Source organism: Pogoniulus pusillus, chromosome W (assembly GCF_015220805.1).
Source record: "Pogoniulus pusillus isolate bPogPus1 chromosome W, bPogPus1.pri, whole genome shotgun sequence".
Lineage (NCBI taxonomy): Eukaryota > Metazoa > Chordata > Aves > Piciformes > Lybiidae > Pogoniulus > Pogoniulus pusillus.
The window spans coordinates 10,952,158-10,968,508 of record NC_087308.1 but is presented as its reverse complement, the minus strand read 5'-3'; the positions used below and the strand labels follow the sequence as shown (position 1 = coordinate 10,968,508).

The 16,351-nt window shown below is 63.9% G+C and overlaps 1 non-coding gene and 1 pseudogene across 1 annotated transcript; both read right to left on the bottom strand.

Moving 5' to 3' along the window:
- Window positions 1-2,810: 2,810 nt before the first annotated feature.
- LOC135192889 (28S ribosomal RNA) lies at window positions 2,811-6,981 on the bottom strand (annotated as a pseudogene).
- Window positions 6,982-7,881: 900 nt separating this feature from the next.
- Window positions 7,882-8,034, bottom strand: LOC135192890 (5.8S ribosomal RNA). The gene has a single exon (XR_010309065.1). It is a non-coding gene; the product is annotated as a 5.8S ribosomal RNA (ribosomal RNA).
- Between the last annotated feature and the right edge of the window lie 8,317 nt (window positions 8,035-16,351).

The window sequence follows — 16,351 nt, the reverse complement described above, 5'->3', positions numbered from 1 at the left end:
AGTGGGGGGGGGGGGGGCGGCGGAGTCGGGCGGGGGCTGCCGGCGGGGCCGGGGTCGAGCGGCGTCGGGACCCGCTGTGGCCGGTGTGGGGGGGAGAAGCGGCGAGCGGCAACCGAGTGGGGGGTGCGGCGGAGTCGGGCGGGGGCTGCCGGCGGGGGCCGGGGGCGAGCGGCAGCGGGACCCGCTCTGGCCGGTGTGGGGGGGAGAAGCGGCGAACGGCAGCCGAGTTGGGGGGGGCGGCGAAAGCGGCCGCGAGCAGCCGGACCGGCCGGGCGGGTCTGCCGGTTCGCTGAGAGGGCCGAGAAGCCGGCGGGGAGGGCGGGGGAAAAGGCGGAGACGGGGGCTGCCGGCGGGGCCGGGGACGAGCGGCGACGGGACCCCGTCTGCTCGGTGTGGGGGGGAGAAGCGGCGAGCGGCAATCGAGGGGGGGGGGGTGGGCGGCGGAGTCGGGCGGGGGCTGCCGGCGGGGGCCGTGGGCGAGCGGCGGCGGGACCCGCTCTGGCCGGTGTCGGGGGCTGAGGCGGCCAGCGGCAGCCGAGTGGGGGGGGCGGTGGAAGCGGCCGCGAGCAGCCGGACCGGCGGGCTCCGGCTGCCGACGCCGGGGACGGCCGGCTCCGCGGCGGCAGTGCGGGGCTGCCGGTTCGCTGAGGGGGCCTAGGGGCCGGCGGGGGAGACGGCGGAGTCGGGGGCTGCCGGCGGGGCCGAAGGCGATCGGCGGCGGGACCCGGTCTGCTCGGTGTGGGGGGGGAGAAGCGGCCAGCGGCAGCCGAGTGGGGGCCGGCCGGCGTGTTCGGGGGGCCGGCGGCGAGTACGGCGGGCTCCTCCGCGGCAGGGCTCCGGTTGCCGGTTCGCTGAGGGGGCCGAGGGGCCGGCGGGGGAGGCGGCGTAGTCGGGGCCGCCGGCGGGGCCGGGAGCGAGCGGCGGCGGGACCCGGTCTGCTCGGTGTGGGGGGGAAAAGCGGCGAGCGGCAACCGAGTTGGGGGGGGGGGCGGCGGAATCGGGCGGGGGCTGCCGGCGGGGCCGGGGGCGAGCGGCGGCGGGACCCGCTGTGGCCGGTGTGGGGGGGAGAAGCGGCGAGCGGCAGCTCCGTGGGGGGGCGGCCGGCGCGTTCAGGCTGCCGGCGGCGAGTACGGCCGGCTCCGCGGCGGCAGGGCTCCGGCTGCCGGTTCGCTGAGTGGGCCGAGGTGGCGGCGGGGGAGGCGGCTGAGACGGGGAGTGCCGCCGGAGCCGGAGGCGAGCGGCGGCGAGACTCGGTCTGCTCGGTATGGGGGGGAGAAGCGACGAGCGGCAACCGAGTGGGGGGAGAGGGCGGTGGAGTCGGGCGGGGGCTGCCGGCGGGGTCGGGGTCGAGCGGCGTCGGGACCCGCTGTGGCCGGTGTGGGGGGGAGAAGCGGCGAACGGCAGCCGAGTTGGGGGGGCGGCGAAAGCGGCCGCGAGCAGCCGGACCGGCCGGGTGGCTCTGCCGGTTCGCTGAGGGGGCTGAGAGGCCGGCGGGGAGGGCGGGGGAGGCGGCGGAGACGGGGGCTGCCGGCGGGGCCTGCCGGCGGGGCCGGGGGGGAGCCGCGGCGGGACCCCGTCTGCTCGGTGTGGGGGGGAGAACGGCGAGCGGCAGCCGAGTTGGGGGGGGCGGCGAAAGCGGCCGCGAGCAGCCGGACCGACAGGCTCCGGCTGCCGGCGCCGGGGACGGCCGGCTCCGCGGCGGCAGGGCGGGTATGCCGGTTCGCTGAGGCGGCCGAGGGGCCGGCGGGGGAGCGGCGGCGTGACCCGCTGTGGCCGGTGTGCGGGGTGGAAGCGGCGAGCGGCAGCCGAGTGGGGGGGGGGCGGCGTAGTCGGGCGGGGGCTGCCGGCGGGGCCGTGGGCGAGCGGCTGCGGGACCCGCTCCGCTCGGTGTCGGGGGGAGACGCGGCCAGCGGCAGCCGAGTGGGGGGGGCGGCGGAAGCGGCCGCGCGCCGCTGCACCGGCGGGCTCCGGCTGCCGGCGCCGGGGACGGCCGGCTCCGCCGCGGCAAGGCTGGGCTCCCGGTTCGCTGAGGGGGCCTAGGGGCCGGCGGGCAGGGCGGGGGAGGTGGCGGAGTCGGGGGCTGCCGGAGGGGCCGGGGGGGAGCGGCGGCGGGACCCGGTCTGCTCGGTGTGGGGGGGAGAAACGGCGAGCGGCAGCCGAGTGGGGGGGCGGCGGCTGAGCTCGGGACTAGGGTGGGGGACGACATCTACCCCGGGCCCTCGGCGCAAGAGACTAAGTCCCAACGCTGAGCGCACGTCTACCTCGGGGACCCGCGCCAGAGACTAAGTCCCGACGCGGAGAGAACGTCTACCCCGGAGGGGGAGATTAAAAAAAAAGGGCGGGAACTAGCGCCCCCTCCGCCGCGCGGCGGAGGTACCACCGGCTCCCGCCCATGTGGGGGGAAAACCCCCACCCGGCTGCCCCGTGCACTCCGGGTGGGAGCCGGCGGGGCGCTGTGCCCCGCCGCTTTCCCAGAGTCGTGCCCTGCCCTGGCCCGAGCAGAGGCACGGGGGGGCCCCTCTCGCGCCGGACCGCGTCCTCTCCCGCCCTCGAGGTAGGGAGTGAGTAGCGCGGCGGTGCCGGCCCGGAGGCCGCCGCCGCCGGCGGAAAGCGGCGCCGAGAGGGGGTCCGCGCCCCTCAGCTCGCGCGCCCGTCACCCACCCCCCCCGCCGCAGGGGTGGGGAAAGGACGAGGAGTTGGGAAAGGGCGACGCGGCTCGGCCTGCGTCCCCCCGAGGCTGCGCGGCCCCGGGGCACCGCCGCCGCCGCCTTACAACGACCGAGAGACGCCCGCCAGCGGCGCCGGAGGTGACAAAAGCTTGTGTCGAGGGCTGATTCTCAAAAGATCGCAGCGAGGGAGCTGCTCTGCTACGTACGAAACCCCGACCCAGAATCAGGTCGTCTACGAATGATTTAGCACCGGGTGCCCCACGATCATGCGGTTCGAAACGGGGGAGAGGCGGCGCCCCATCCGTCCGCCTCTCCGGTTCCCGGCAACGAGCGGCGTTCCCCACCGGGCCCCGCCCTGCGCGGGGCGAGGCGGCCGGCTATCGCGAGCCCACCAAGGCGCCTTCGGTATCGCTACGTCTAGGCGGGTAAGTGAAAAAACGTTCAGAGTAGTGGTATTTCACCGGCGGCCGGGACACCGCCCGGCGCGCGCCCGGCCTCCCACTTATTCTACACCTCTCATGTCTCTTCACAGCGCCAGACTAGAGTCAAGCTCAACAGGGTCTTCTTTCCCCGCTGATTCCGCCAAGCCCGTTCCCTTGGCTGTGGTTTCGCTGGATAGTAGGTAGGGACAGTGGGAATCTCGTTCATCCATTCATGTGTGTCACTAATGAGATGACGAGGCATTTGGCTATTTGAGAACATACAGCGTATGTCACTTTCCGAGTTAAGTAAGGGTGGCCCGTCCACCCATTGTCATCGCCGGTGGTATGGCACACTACCGATTAGATGCCGTTCATCGGTATGTGGCGCGTCATGATAATATAATCATTACAAGATTTTGGCCCCACTGCCCACCTGATCTATCAGCCACAATATCTGGAGACGGTCAAGATTCTCCCTGCATGAACCCACAGAGGGACATGTCCAGTCCTCTGTCGGTGCAACCCCTCCAGTACACCGCCAGTGGTACATGTATCGTGTGGGAAAAATTCGGAGTCCTCATGACCGAGTTTACACCTTCCAATGTGGCAGGCGATACGGCGTCAACACTCCCGAGGGAGCATATGTAGCCGCCTTCAGAGTCACGTGAGGGCTGAGACGTCAGTTAAGGTAAATCCCCTCCAGTAAGCCTTAACTTTGCCCATCATTTTACTCCCGTGGGCGGGGAGGGATCTGGAATAGGAGTCTCTCTGAATGTCCAGTTTTAGTGTCCAGTTTTGCCCAACTATACCATCCTGTGGGCAGGGGTTCACGCATGTCCACCACATGCTGCTAATTTGGTTTCACTAATTAAATACTATCGATGGGTCGGTGAAGCCCACGATAGGATAGGAGCAAGCATAACTCTCTCTGTGGCAGGGATCAGCTCAGTTACCCGATAGGGCATCTGGCGGGACCATCTGGGAGGTGTGATCCCTGTGTGGACCCCAGATGTAACTATGGCCCGCTCTCTAGCTACTAGAGAGTCATAGTTACTCCCGCCGTTTACCCGTGCTTCATTGAATTTCTTCACTTTGACATTCAGAGCACTGGGCAGAAATCACATCGCGTCAACACCCGCCGCGGGCCTTCGCAATGCTTTGTTTTAATTAAACAGTTGGATTCCCCTGGTCCGCACCAGTTCTAAGCCGGCTGCTAGGCCGGGAGGCGGCGGCGCGCCTTACACCGGGTGCGGCTGGGAGGCGCCGGGCAAGGGGGCGGCGCCGGGCAGATGGGGGGGGCGGGCGGCACCCACCGCAGCTGGGGCGATCCACGGGAAGGGCCCGGCGCGCATCCAGAGTCGCCACCGCCCGCGCGCCCCGCCGCCCCCGCTGTGGGAGGCGGGCGGGCGGGGCGGCACGCGGTGCCTCGTCCAGCCGTGGCGCGCACCCAGCCCCGCTTCGCGCCCCAGCCCGACCGACCCAGCCCTTAGAGCCAATCCTTATCCCGAAGTTACGGATCCAGCTTGCCGACTTCCCTTACCTACATTGTTCCAACATGCCAGAGGCTGTTCACCTTGGAGACCTGCTGCAGATATGGGTACGGCCCGGCGCGAGACTTACACCCTCTCCCCCGGATTTTCACGGGCCAGCGAGAGCTCACCGGACGCCGCCGGAACCGCGACGCTTTCCAAGGCGCGGGCCTCTCTCTCGGGGCGAACCCATTCCAGGGCGCCCGGCCCTTCACAAAGAAAAGGGAACTCTCCCCGGGGCTCCCGCCGGCTTCTCCGGGATCGGTTGCGTCACCGCGCTGGGCGCCTCGCGGCGCCCGTCTCCGCCACTCCGGATTCGGGGATCTGAACCCGACTCCCTTTCGATCGGCTGAGGGCAACGGAGGCCATCGCCCGCCCCTTCCGAACGGCGTTCGCCTATCGCTTAGGACCGACTGACCCATGTTCAACTGCTGTTCACATGGAACCCTGCTCCACTTCGGCCTTCAAAGCTCTCGTTTGAATAGTTGCTACTACCACCAAGATCTGCACCTGCGGCGGCTCCACCCGGGCCCACGCCCCAGGCTTCGAGGCGCACCGCAGCGCCCTCCTACTCGTCATGGCCTAGCTCCCGCGGGCCTCGCACTGCCAGCGATGGGTGGGTATGGGCCCGACGCTCCAGCGCCATCCATTTTCAGGGCTAGTTGATTCGGCAGATGAGTTGTTACACACTCCTTAGCGGCTTCGACTTCCATGGCCACCGTCCTGCTGTCTGGATCAACCAACACCTTTTCTGGGCTCTGATGAGCGTCGGCATCGGGCGCCTTAACCCGGCGTTCGGTTCATCCCACAGCGCCAGTTCTGCTTACCAAAAGTGGCCCACTGAGCACTCGCATTCCACGGCACGGCTCCAAAAGCGCCAGCGAGCCGGCCCCCTTACCCATTGAAAGTTTGAGAATAGGTTGAGATCGTTTCGGCCCCAAGACCTCTAATCATTCGCTTTACCAGGTAAAACTGCCACGCACCGAGTGCCAGCTATCCTGAGGGAAACTTCGGAGGGAACCAGCTGCTAGATGGTTTGATTAGTCTTTTGCCCCTAGACCCGGGTCGGACGACCAATTTGCACGTCAGGACCGCTAAGGACCTCCACCAGAGTTTCCTCTGGCTTTGCCCTGCCCAGGCATAGTTCACCATCTTTCGGGTCCCGGCACGCACGCTCACGCTCCACCTCCCTGGCCGCCCTGGAATGGGTGGGCGTGGGCGAGACGGGCCGGTGGTGCGCCTGGGGCTTCTGGTGACAGCGCGCCCCGGGATCCCACCTAAGCCGGCGCGCGCCAGCCCTCACCTTCATTGCGCCGTGGGCATTCGTCTCGGCCCCTGACTCATGCGCGTGCCAGACTCCTTGGTCCATGTTTCAAGACGGGTCGGGTGGGTTGCCGACATCGCCGCTGACCCCGTGCGCCCGGATTGCGGCCCCACAACCAGCCTGGTGGCGCCGCGCGGCTGGGGCGCACTGAGCGCAGTTCGCCCCGGTTGACAGCGGTACCGGGGGCAGGCGGGCCCAGGCCCCCCCGCCGCTTACCTCGCCGGACGGCTTGAGACAGCAGGGCAGGGGGGAGAGCACGGCGGCGGTCTTCTCCCTTGGCCCCAGGTTTCGGCGACTCGCTGCCCGGCGGCTCTAACACCTGGGACGCCGCTCACGCGATGCCTCGCGACCTGCCTGCCGCGGGCCTTCCCAGCCAACCCGGAGCTGGCCGCGGCACACCGCCGCAGAGGAAATGCGCCCGGCCAGGGCCAGCCTGCCGGGCGGGCGCCGGTCCCCGCACCGGCCCGCCTTCCCTGAGCCCGCCCCCGTGGGCGGGCGCCCGGGGGACGGAGGGGAGGCGGATGTGGGGATCCGCCGCACCGCGCCGCCCAGCCGCGACTCGCCGGGTTGAATCCTCCACGTGGACTGCGCGGGGTCCACCCGTTTACCTCTTAACGGTTTCACGCCCTCTTGAACTCTCTCTTCAAAGGTCTTTTCAACTTTCCCTTACGGTACTTGTTGGCTATCGGTCTCGTGCCCGTATTATCCTTAGATGGAATTTACCACACGCTTTGGGCTGCATTCCCAAGCAACCCGACTCCGAGAAGCCCCGGGCCCCACGCGCCGGGGGGCTGCTACCGGCCTCACACCGTCCGCGGGCTGCAGCCTCGATCACAAGGACTTGGGTCCCCTGAGAGCGCTGTCGGGGAGGGGGGCTTCTGTACACCACATGTCCAGTGCCCCACCGCGGGGCAGGGATTCGGCGCTGGGCTCTTCCCTCTTCACTCGCCGTTACTGAGGGAATCTTCGTTAGTTTCTTTTCCTCCGCTGACTAATATGCTTAAAATCAGCGGGTCGCCACGTCTGATCTGAGGTCGCAAACCCAGAGGCAAGCGGCAGCATGCGCCGCATGACCCGGAGGGGACCGCCGGCAAACGGAGCAGGCCAGCCCGACCGGCACCGTGGCACAGAGCAGATGCACCAGAGCCGCCTCCCCTCCCCCCCTACGCCTGGCGAGGGGGGAGGCGCAGGCGCCGCTCGAACGCTGCGGCTACCTGCAGACGTGCGAGCCACACTCGCCCGCCTCTTCCCCATGGCACCCCGGTGTCCTAGCCCGGAGGAGGCCCGAACGGATTTCGCCCTTTCGCACGCACGCACGCAACGCTTCTTTCTGGCAAGCGCACCGGGAGATGGCCCCCCCGGGGGCGACGCCGGCCGTGACCGAAGCGTGGGGGAACCGAGCGGCAGAGGAGCTCCCTCGGGTCATAGGAAGGTGGGGAACCGGGCGGCCGAGGGGCAACCCCCCCCTGCGCCGCCCGATGGGAAACGCACGCGCGGCACGGCAGCATGGCACGGTACCGCCGCGGTACCCACCCACAGTCAGCCGCCCGCGTGGGAGTACCAGAGGGGGGGAAAGCGAGGCCCGTGCCTCCTTCCCCCCCACTGGGGCCTTCCTCCTTCTCTCTCGCCATCTCTCTCTCTCTGCCTCTTTCGCTGCCCCACTAAACGCCACCACCACCAGGCGTTCCCTTCAAACTCGTGGCCCATGCGGCAAGAAAAATCCCTCTTTGGCTTGGGCTCGGCCGACGCCCTGGGTGGGACGAACTCCGCAACAGCGGGCGCTCCGGGAGCGGGGAGCTGCAGAGCGCTCCCCCAGTCTGCACTTAGGGGGACGAAGGCCCTTGGCGAAGCGGCAGATGCCGCCCCGCCCGCGGGGCCTGCGAGGCAACCCCAGCCGCGCCGCTCGGCGGGCACCGAGGCGGCGATTGATCGTCAAACGACGCTCAGACAGGCGTAGCCCCAGGAGGAACCTGGGGCCGCAAGTGCGTTCGAAGTGTCGATGATCAATGTGTCCTGCAATTCACATTAATTCTCGCAGCTAGCTGCGTTCTTCATCGACGCACGAGCCGACTGATCCACCGCTAAGAGTTGTCTCATTTTTGGCACCGCCCCACGCATGTGGAGTGGCCGGGACCACTCGCCGGGAGCGGCCCCCATCAGGAGAGCGGCACGCAGGCTGCTCGCCTCACACTGACCGTACGAACTCAGGAGGGGAATAGTTTGAAAACCCCAAAGCGACAAAGGCAAGGGCAGGGAGCCCGCGCTCCCGCCTTCACCTTCCTCCCCCGTGGAGGAAGCGAACACACCTTGTTGTGCTTCGAGGCCGGCCCAGGTGCCTAGGCCCCCCTGCGCGGAGGCCACTGCACGCCGGAACGTGCCCCAACACCTGCGCAGCCACCTCGCCGAGGGAAGAACCCCCCCAACGCCACCGCCTTGCAGCCAACACGCAACGATTGGACGCCACCGACACCGCCCGTGCCGCCTCTGCGCGAGGCGCCACGGAAGCTAGGTGCCGCCCGGGGTGGAGTTGCCGGGGAAGGCGGGTGGGGGGGGGCACACCGCAACGGCCCCCCCCATGGAAACGCCGCTGCCTCCGCGAGACCCCAGTTCCGAACCTTTTCCGACCCCCCCTTTAGGCCCGTGTCGAGGGGGGTTGCTGGGAGGAAAAGGAGCGGGAGGGCCCACAGCGACGCCGACGCCTCCGACGCCACCGCCCTAGGGGAGCCGAATGCGCTAGCCTGTACGGGCGCCGGTGCTGGCCCCCGCGGGCAGGACACCCCGGAAAGCCCCCCAACCACTGGGGGGCTTGCCGCCCTGGCCCAGCGAGAAACACGCGCTTCCACGCCACCGACCGCAAAGTACCCGTGCAGCGAGCCGACGGGCACAGGTCGAGCCACGGCTGACCTCATGCGGCCGCTCTCCGGCTGAGACCAGGCCGCAGAGAGGGGGGGTCAGCAGAGTCCCCTCCCCGGCACGGCGAGCCCCCGGAGGGACGGCGGGCACAGCGACGGCGGACCTCACCAGTGGCATTGCCAGGCCCCTCGGTAGGGTACCCAGCCCCTTGGGAGGCAACCCGCCCGCCACGCGCACGCTCCCCATTAACTCCGGGGGCGGCACTGTGCCGCCCGGGTCTTTAAACCTCCGCCCAGCTTCTCCGCGCGGGCCGGGTCCGCAGCAGAGGAAGGCGCGGGCGCTAGGTACCTGACCCTGGGGGCGAGGGAAACCGGCTTAAGGCCCCACGGGGCTGGCTCCACCCCACTGCCGCCGTTGGCGGGGGCGTCCACCCGCGGGGGCCGCGCCCGATGTCCGCCGCCACCACCGCGCCCCTGCCCGGCTCGAGGCCCGGGGGTTTCCCTCAGCGTCCCGGCGCTGCACTCGGGAGGAGGGACGCGGCTGGGGCCGCCCATCCCGCGTGCGACGGTCCACGGCGTGCGTGGGTACGGCGGTCCCGACGGCGGACCGGCGCAGGGCCGGCCAGCGACTGGCGGCCTGCCTGGGAGGGCTTCCGCGGCCGGGCGCACGCTCGACGACGCGCCCGCGCGGGACTGGGTAGAGCCCCCTCAGCTCCTCCTTCTCCTCCTTCCCGCCCCGGCCCATGGACCCCCACCCCCGTTCCAGCACGCGCTCGAACGGGGCAGAGCGGGAAGGCGCGGGGTTAGGAGGGGTGTGGAGCCATCCAGGGCCCAGGAGTGGGCTGTGCTGGAGAGGCGTGCCCGTGCTGTGTGCCTGGCGGCGGGGCCCCGCATGCGCGGGACCCCCGAACGATCGACCGATGATCCTTCCCGGGCACACACGAGTGGGGCGGCGCACGGCAGCGGGCGGGATCGTGTTTGAAGTGGATGGAGACCGCCGGCCCGGCCGGACGCCCGGCTCGCTGCGCAGCTCCGCGCCCTCGGTAATGATCCTTCCGCAGGTTCACCTGCGGAAACCTTGTTACGACTTTTACTTGCTCTAGATAGTCAAGTTCGACTGTCTTCTCGACGCTCCGGCAGGGCCGTGGCTGACCCCGCCGGGACCGATCCGAGGACCTCACTAAACCATCCAATCTGTAGTAGCGACGGGCGGTGTGTACAAAGGGCAGGGACTTAATCAACGCGAGCTTATGACCCGCACTTACTGGGAATTCCTCGTTCACGGGGAACAATTGCAATCCCCGATCCCCATCACGAATGGGGTTCAACGGGTTACCCGCGCCTGCCGGCGGAGGGTAGGCACAAGCTGAGCCAGTCAGTGTAGCGCGCGTGCGGCCCCGGACATCTAAGGGCATCACAGACCTGTTATTGTTCAATCTCGGGTGGCTGAACGCCACTTGTCCCTCTAAGAAGTTGGACGCCGACCGCTCGGGGGTCGCGTAACTAGTTAGCATGCCAGAGTCTCGTTCGTTATCGGAATTAACCAGACAAATCGCTCCACCAACTAAGAACGGCCATGCACCACCACCCACGGAATCGAGAAAGAGCTCTCAATCTGTCAATCCTGTCCGTGTCCGGGCCGGGTGAGGTTTCCCGTGTTGAGTCAAATTAAGCCGCAGGCTCCACTCCTGGTGGTGCCCTTCCGTCAATTCCTTTAAGTTTCAGCTTTGCAACCATACTCCCCCCGGAACCCAAAGACTTGGGTTTCCCGGGAGCTGCCCGGCGGGTCATGGGAATAACGCCGCCGGATCGCCAGTCGGCATCGTTTATGGTCGGAACTACGACGGTATCCGATCGTCTTCGAACCTCCGACTTTCGTTCTTGATTAATGAAAACATTCTTGGCAAATGCTTTCGCTCTAGGCCGTCTTGCGCCGGTCCAAGAATTTCACCTCTAGCGGCACAATACGAATGCCCCCGGCCGTCCCTCTTAATCATGGCCCTGTTTCCGAAAACCAACAAAATAGAACCGGAGTCCTATTCCATTATTCCTAGCTGCAGTATGCCGGCAGCCGGCCTGCTTTGAACACTCTAATTTTCTCAAAGTAAACGCTTTGGGCCCCGCGGGACACTCAGCTAAGGGCATCCAGGGGATGCCGAGAGGCAGGGGCTGGGACAGGCGGTGGCTCGCCTCGCGGCGGACCGCCAGCTCGATCCCAAGATCCAACTACGAGCTTTTTAACTGCAGCAACTTTAAGATACGCTATTGGAGCTGGAATTACCGCGGCTGCTGGCACCAGACTTGCCAGGGCGTGCCGGCTCGAGGTTATCTAGAGTCACCAAAGCGACCGGGCGGGCCCGGGTTGGTTTTGGTCTGATAAATGCACGCGTCCCCGGAGGTCGGCGCTCGTCGGCATGTATTAGCTCTAGAATTACCACAGTTATCCAAGGAGTGGGAGAGGAGCGACCAAAGGAACCATAACTGATTTAATGAGCCATTCGCAGTTTCACTGTACCGCCCGTGTGTACTTACACATGCATGGTTTAAGCTTTGAGACAAGCATATGCTACTGGCAGGATCAACCAGGTAGCCGCAGCAACCCGAGGTACACACGCGCGCGTGCGGACGCCCCACGCGCCGGCACGCCCTGCCACATGCACACGCCCCTCTCTCTCGCTCGCTCTGCCCGACACGGCCTTGCTTCTCCTCCTCCTTTCTTTGCTCTCGTGCCCTCTCTTGCCTCGCCACGACCCCTCCTCCTCCTCCCTCCTTCCCTGGGCTCACGTCTCTCTTGCTCGCTTCGCTCCTTCGCGTTTAATTGGGTCGCCTTGCCCTCCCCTCCTTCCCTCTCTCTCTCGCTTTCTCTGGCCATGGCAGGCTTGGCAGGGACGGCACCGGCGCCGGGCACCGCCAACCAGGCACCTTGGGCAGGGTCGGTTGCACCGGCGACCCCGAGGGGACCACGATGCCTCGCCGACCCCAGTGGGCCAGCTCCTCCCGTGATGCCATGGGCAAGGCAGCCGCCGGCACCCGCTGACATGGCTCTATTTCCTTAGCTTTTCCCTCGCGTGCACGCAAGCACGACCCACCAAAAACGCTCCCAACGTGGCAACAGCGGCCGCCTGGGGCTGACCTGCCCCCCCCGCAAAGGCCGGCCCTGGCTGCCCCATCCTGGGCGCGATCGAGGCAGCAGCCCGCTCCACACATGCCCACACACCCGGCGCCGGCAAGGAGACGCTCTCTCCTCTCACCGGCCTTGCCACAGGAGCACCACGACGTGCTAGAGGAGACAGTGACCCGTGGAGACGGCCGGCACCACGGCACAACCCAGAACCCTGCCTGGGGCGGCTCGCTCGGCAGCGAGCGGGGGCTGCGGCAACTGACGACAACGAGGCCAACCGCCCTTCTGACGCCATGGCACACGCAACGGGAAACCCTCGGACCCTGCCCTGGCAGGCGAGGCCTCACGCGGCTTGAACACTCTCTCTTTCGGCGTCATCTTTCGCTCCTTTGCTTCCACCATCGGTTAAAATAAAAGCTGCTCTCTTTCTCTCGGCTCAGCCAACCCCTGCTACACAAGGCTGCTCGCGGCCGGCACCCGTGGGTACCCGGAACCGAGGACGCCGCCGGCGCCTCTCACGTCTTAGGACACCTGACATGGGGTCGCCTTGCTTTACACCAGGTTTTATCCCAATTTCCTCAGTTTGGCCTAGTTTAGTTTTAATATGAGTATGGATATTGTCGTAAAAATCTTTGATTAAACCAATAATATGCTTATCCACGCCCTTTTGTAGCAACACAGTTAGAATACGGGATGGTTAACAGAGTCGAAGGCTTTGGCCAGGTCGACAAAGACAACACCGAGGGGTTTATGATGTTTCTTAGCATTTCTGATTATCAATTGTAGTAATTTTAAATTTTCCGCACACCCGGAGGACCTAATAAATCCTCTCTGCCTCGGGTTGATGGGACACGCCTTTGTCAGCCTGGCAGTCAGAATTCTCGAGTAGAGTCTCAATATGATGGAACCAATTGTGATTGGTTGCCAATTATTGATGTCATTTTGGCGTTCGGGCGCTGAAGATTTTGGTATCAGAATAGTCTTACACCCCTTGATGACATCGGGGATTCTACCAGTTAGAAGCCAGAGGTTGTACAATTCCCTTAGTTCATGACATTTCGGGTCTAGTTTCAAAAGGTCTTTAATAGTAAACCCGTCAGGGCCTGGCGCAGATTTTTTGTTCATTTCATTAATATTCATGAAGATCTCCTTTTCTGTGATCATCATATAGAAAGCCGAATTGTCCGCCCTTCCCTGGGACTCAAAACTACCAAGTCCTGTGAATATATTTTGAGACTCCCATCTCGATTTGAAGATGTTACTAACCTCTTCCAGAGGGATGGCACACTGTGAACAGTCCTCGTCATCCAGAATGATGTTAGCAAGTTTGCCTCTGTTCAACCATATGAGGCGCTGGAATCTGAAGAACAGTCCACGCTTTTTAGATCTTTTTCTCATCCACTCCTTCTGAGGCAATTTGGGCTGGGGTTTTTGATGACTCTTTTTAGATGGTTTCTTATTCTCCAACACCTTCTCAAAGAGGTGCGAGTATTCCCCCTCAGCCACTTCGTTTATAATTTTAGTTGGATCTTTCTTGTCTTCGATAATTTGATTGAATTCTGTTTGTAGGGCCGACACAGTTCCAGTTGTAACCCATTCACTAATAGTTCATCTATAATAGCAAGAACTTCCCCACCACCTTCAGACAATAAATCAATCTTTTTACCCAGTTTCAATTTACTTTTACGCCCAGGTGTCGCTTTAATTTCAGGCGGCTGTACCGTTCTTTCCAACAGCCTTCTTTTATCGCTAATTTGTTTAGCCGTTTTAGATGGCAAATATTCGGCAATTAGTTTGTTAATATTCTTGGTTCCTTTGAATTGTTCATTTAAATTTCGCAACAGTTCAATTTCCTCTTGTGACCAAACTTGCTTATGGGCACCTCGCCTAGAGCACTCTTTGGGGCGAGTCATTTCAATTCTCTCTTTATTTCTCACGGCGGGGTGGGCAGTATGTTTGTGCTGACCCAAGCCAATTTTGGTTTGGAATGCTCGCTTACTTTCCGCACACTGGAATCCCTCATGCTGGGCAGAATCCTGGACCCCTCGACACCGGGGTATGTGGCAGGAGATACTGTGATGTTTCAAATCAGTCCTCCTGCATTGGGCACATTGGAAAATGATCTTTCTTTTTCCATGGGCTCTCCTCAGATGGTCAATTAGTCCCGTCAGTTTTCCTACTCGAGTGGCGCAGCAGGGACAAGGTGAATTTTTGTCAGGCATCTTCACCACAGGCATACCTGGTGAGACGTCAGCTGCACTTGCCATCTCGGGCGATACAGTTAATGGAGAGACAAGACCAGCAGAGCCAGGGGCAGCAGGCAAGCCTTCCTCCTCAATCCCACTCAATTCGCGATCCCCTTCCGGGGAATCAGTCCTTTGGGCGGGCGAGGGGGGACCCCCATATGCATCCGGGAATGCTGACAGTCTCTCCCCCAGGGAGTTACTCCCGCCGTTTACCTGCGCTTCATTGAATTTCTTCACTTTGACATTCAGAGCACTGGGCAGAAATCACATCGCATCAACACCCGCCGCGGGCCTTCGCGATGCTTTGTTTTAATTAAACAGTCGGATTCTCCTGGTCCGCACCAGTTCTAAGCCGGCTGCTAGGCGATCCACGGGAAGGGCCCAGCACGCGTCCAGAGTCGCCGCCGCCCACGCGCCCCGCCGCCCCCGCCATGCCTCGTCCAGCTGCGGCACGCACCCAGCCCCGCTTTGCACCCCAGCCCGACCGACCCAGCCCTTAGAGCCAATCCTTATCCCGAAGTTACGGATCCGGCTTGCCGACTTCCCTTACCTACATTGTTCCAACATGCCAGAGGCTGTTCACCTTGGAGACCTGCTGCGGATATGGGTACGGCCCGGTGCGAGACTTACACCCTCTTACCCGGATTATCACGGGCCAGCGAGAGCTCACCGGACGCTGCCGGAACTGTGACGCTTTCCAAGGTGTGGGCCCCTCTCTCGAGGTGAACCCATTCCAGGGCGCCCGGCCCTTCACAAAGAAAAGAGAACTCTCCCCGGGGCTCCCGCTGGCTTCTCCGGGATCGGTTGCGTCACCGCGCTGGGCGCCTCGCGGCACCCGTCTCCGCCACTCCGGATTCGGGGATCTGAACCCGACTCCCTTTCGATCGGCTGAGGGCAACGGAGGCCATCGCCCGCCCCTTCCGAACGGCGTTCGCCTATCGCTTAGGACCGACCCATGTTCAACTGCTGTTCACATGGAACCCTGCTTCACGTCGGACAACATGGGGAGGTCTGTGTGTCATCCTAGAAGGCATTCCATGGTATCATAGATAGGGGAGTGTGACATCACAGGGAGGACTTTGTGACATTATAGAGCAGTCTATGTGATGTCATAGAAGGCATTTTGTGACATCATAGAGAGGTTTTTGTGACACAATAGGGAGGGCACTGGAGCTGTCATCCAGCCTGCTTGATTCTATGATTCTATGATTCTATGATTCTATGATTCTATGGCTGAGCCACAGACCTACAAGCTGCAGTTGCTATGGCAACAGCCAAGTGGCAAAGGGCTGCAAGTGCTGTCCCTCAGGCATTTCTGCAGGAACTGGCACCCTCTGACTTCACTGATGGCATGGACAGGCTGTGGGTGCCATCAGGCTGAGTGGTGCATGCTGGACTTAGTGTCTCCATGTCCAACTGGACACCAGTTACAAGTGGTGCCCCTCAAAGCAAACCCATCTCCCCTGAGAATCACAGAGTCAAGCCTGTTGGAAAAGACCTCCAAGAGCATCCAGTGTTTTCATCTCCAGGGTATCTGTTTGCTATTGGGTGTCAGCAATGGTTTGGGAGCTTTGGTGCCTGGTGTGCTGCTGGATAAATGTTCCAGTGATCATAGAATCATAGAATCAAGCAGCTTGGAAGAGCCCTCCAAGCTCATCTAGGCCAACCTAGCACCCAGCCCCATCCAGCCAACCAGACCATGGCACTAAGTGCCCCAGCCAGGCTTGGCTGCAACACCTCCAGGCACAGCCACTCCACCACCTCCCTGGGCAGCCCATTCCTATGCCAATCACTCTCTCTGCCAGCAACTTCCTCCTAACATCCAGTCTAGACCTGCCCCAGCACAACTTGAGGCTGTGTCCCCTTGTTCTATTGCTGGTTGCCTGGGAGAAGAGCCCAACCCCACCTGGCTACAGCCTCCCTGCAGGCAGTTGTAGCCAGCAATGAGCTCTGCCCTGAGCCTCCTCTGCTGCAGGCTGCACACCCCCAGCTCCATCAGCCTCTCCTCATAGGGTTTGTGTTCCAGGCCCCTCACCAGCCTTGCTGCCCTTCTCTGGACACCTTCCAGCACCTCAACATCTCTCTTGAATTGAGGGACCCAGAACTGGACACAGCACTCAAGGTGTGGCCTGACCAGTGCTGAGCACAGGGGCAGAATAACCTCCTTTGTCCTACTGGCCACACTGCT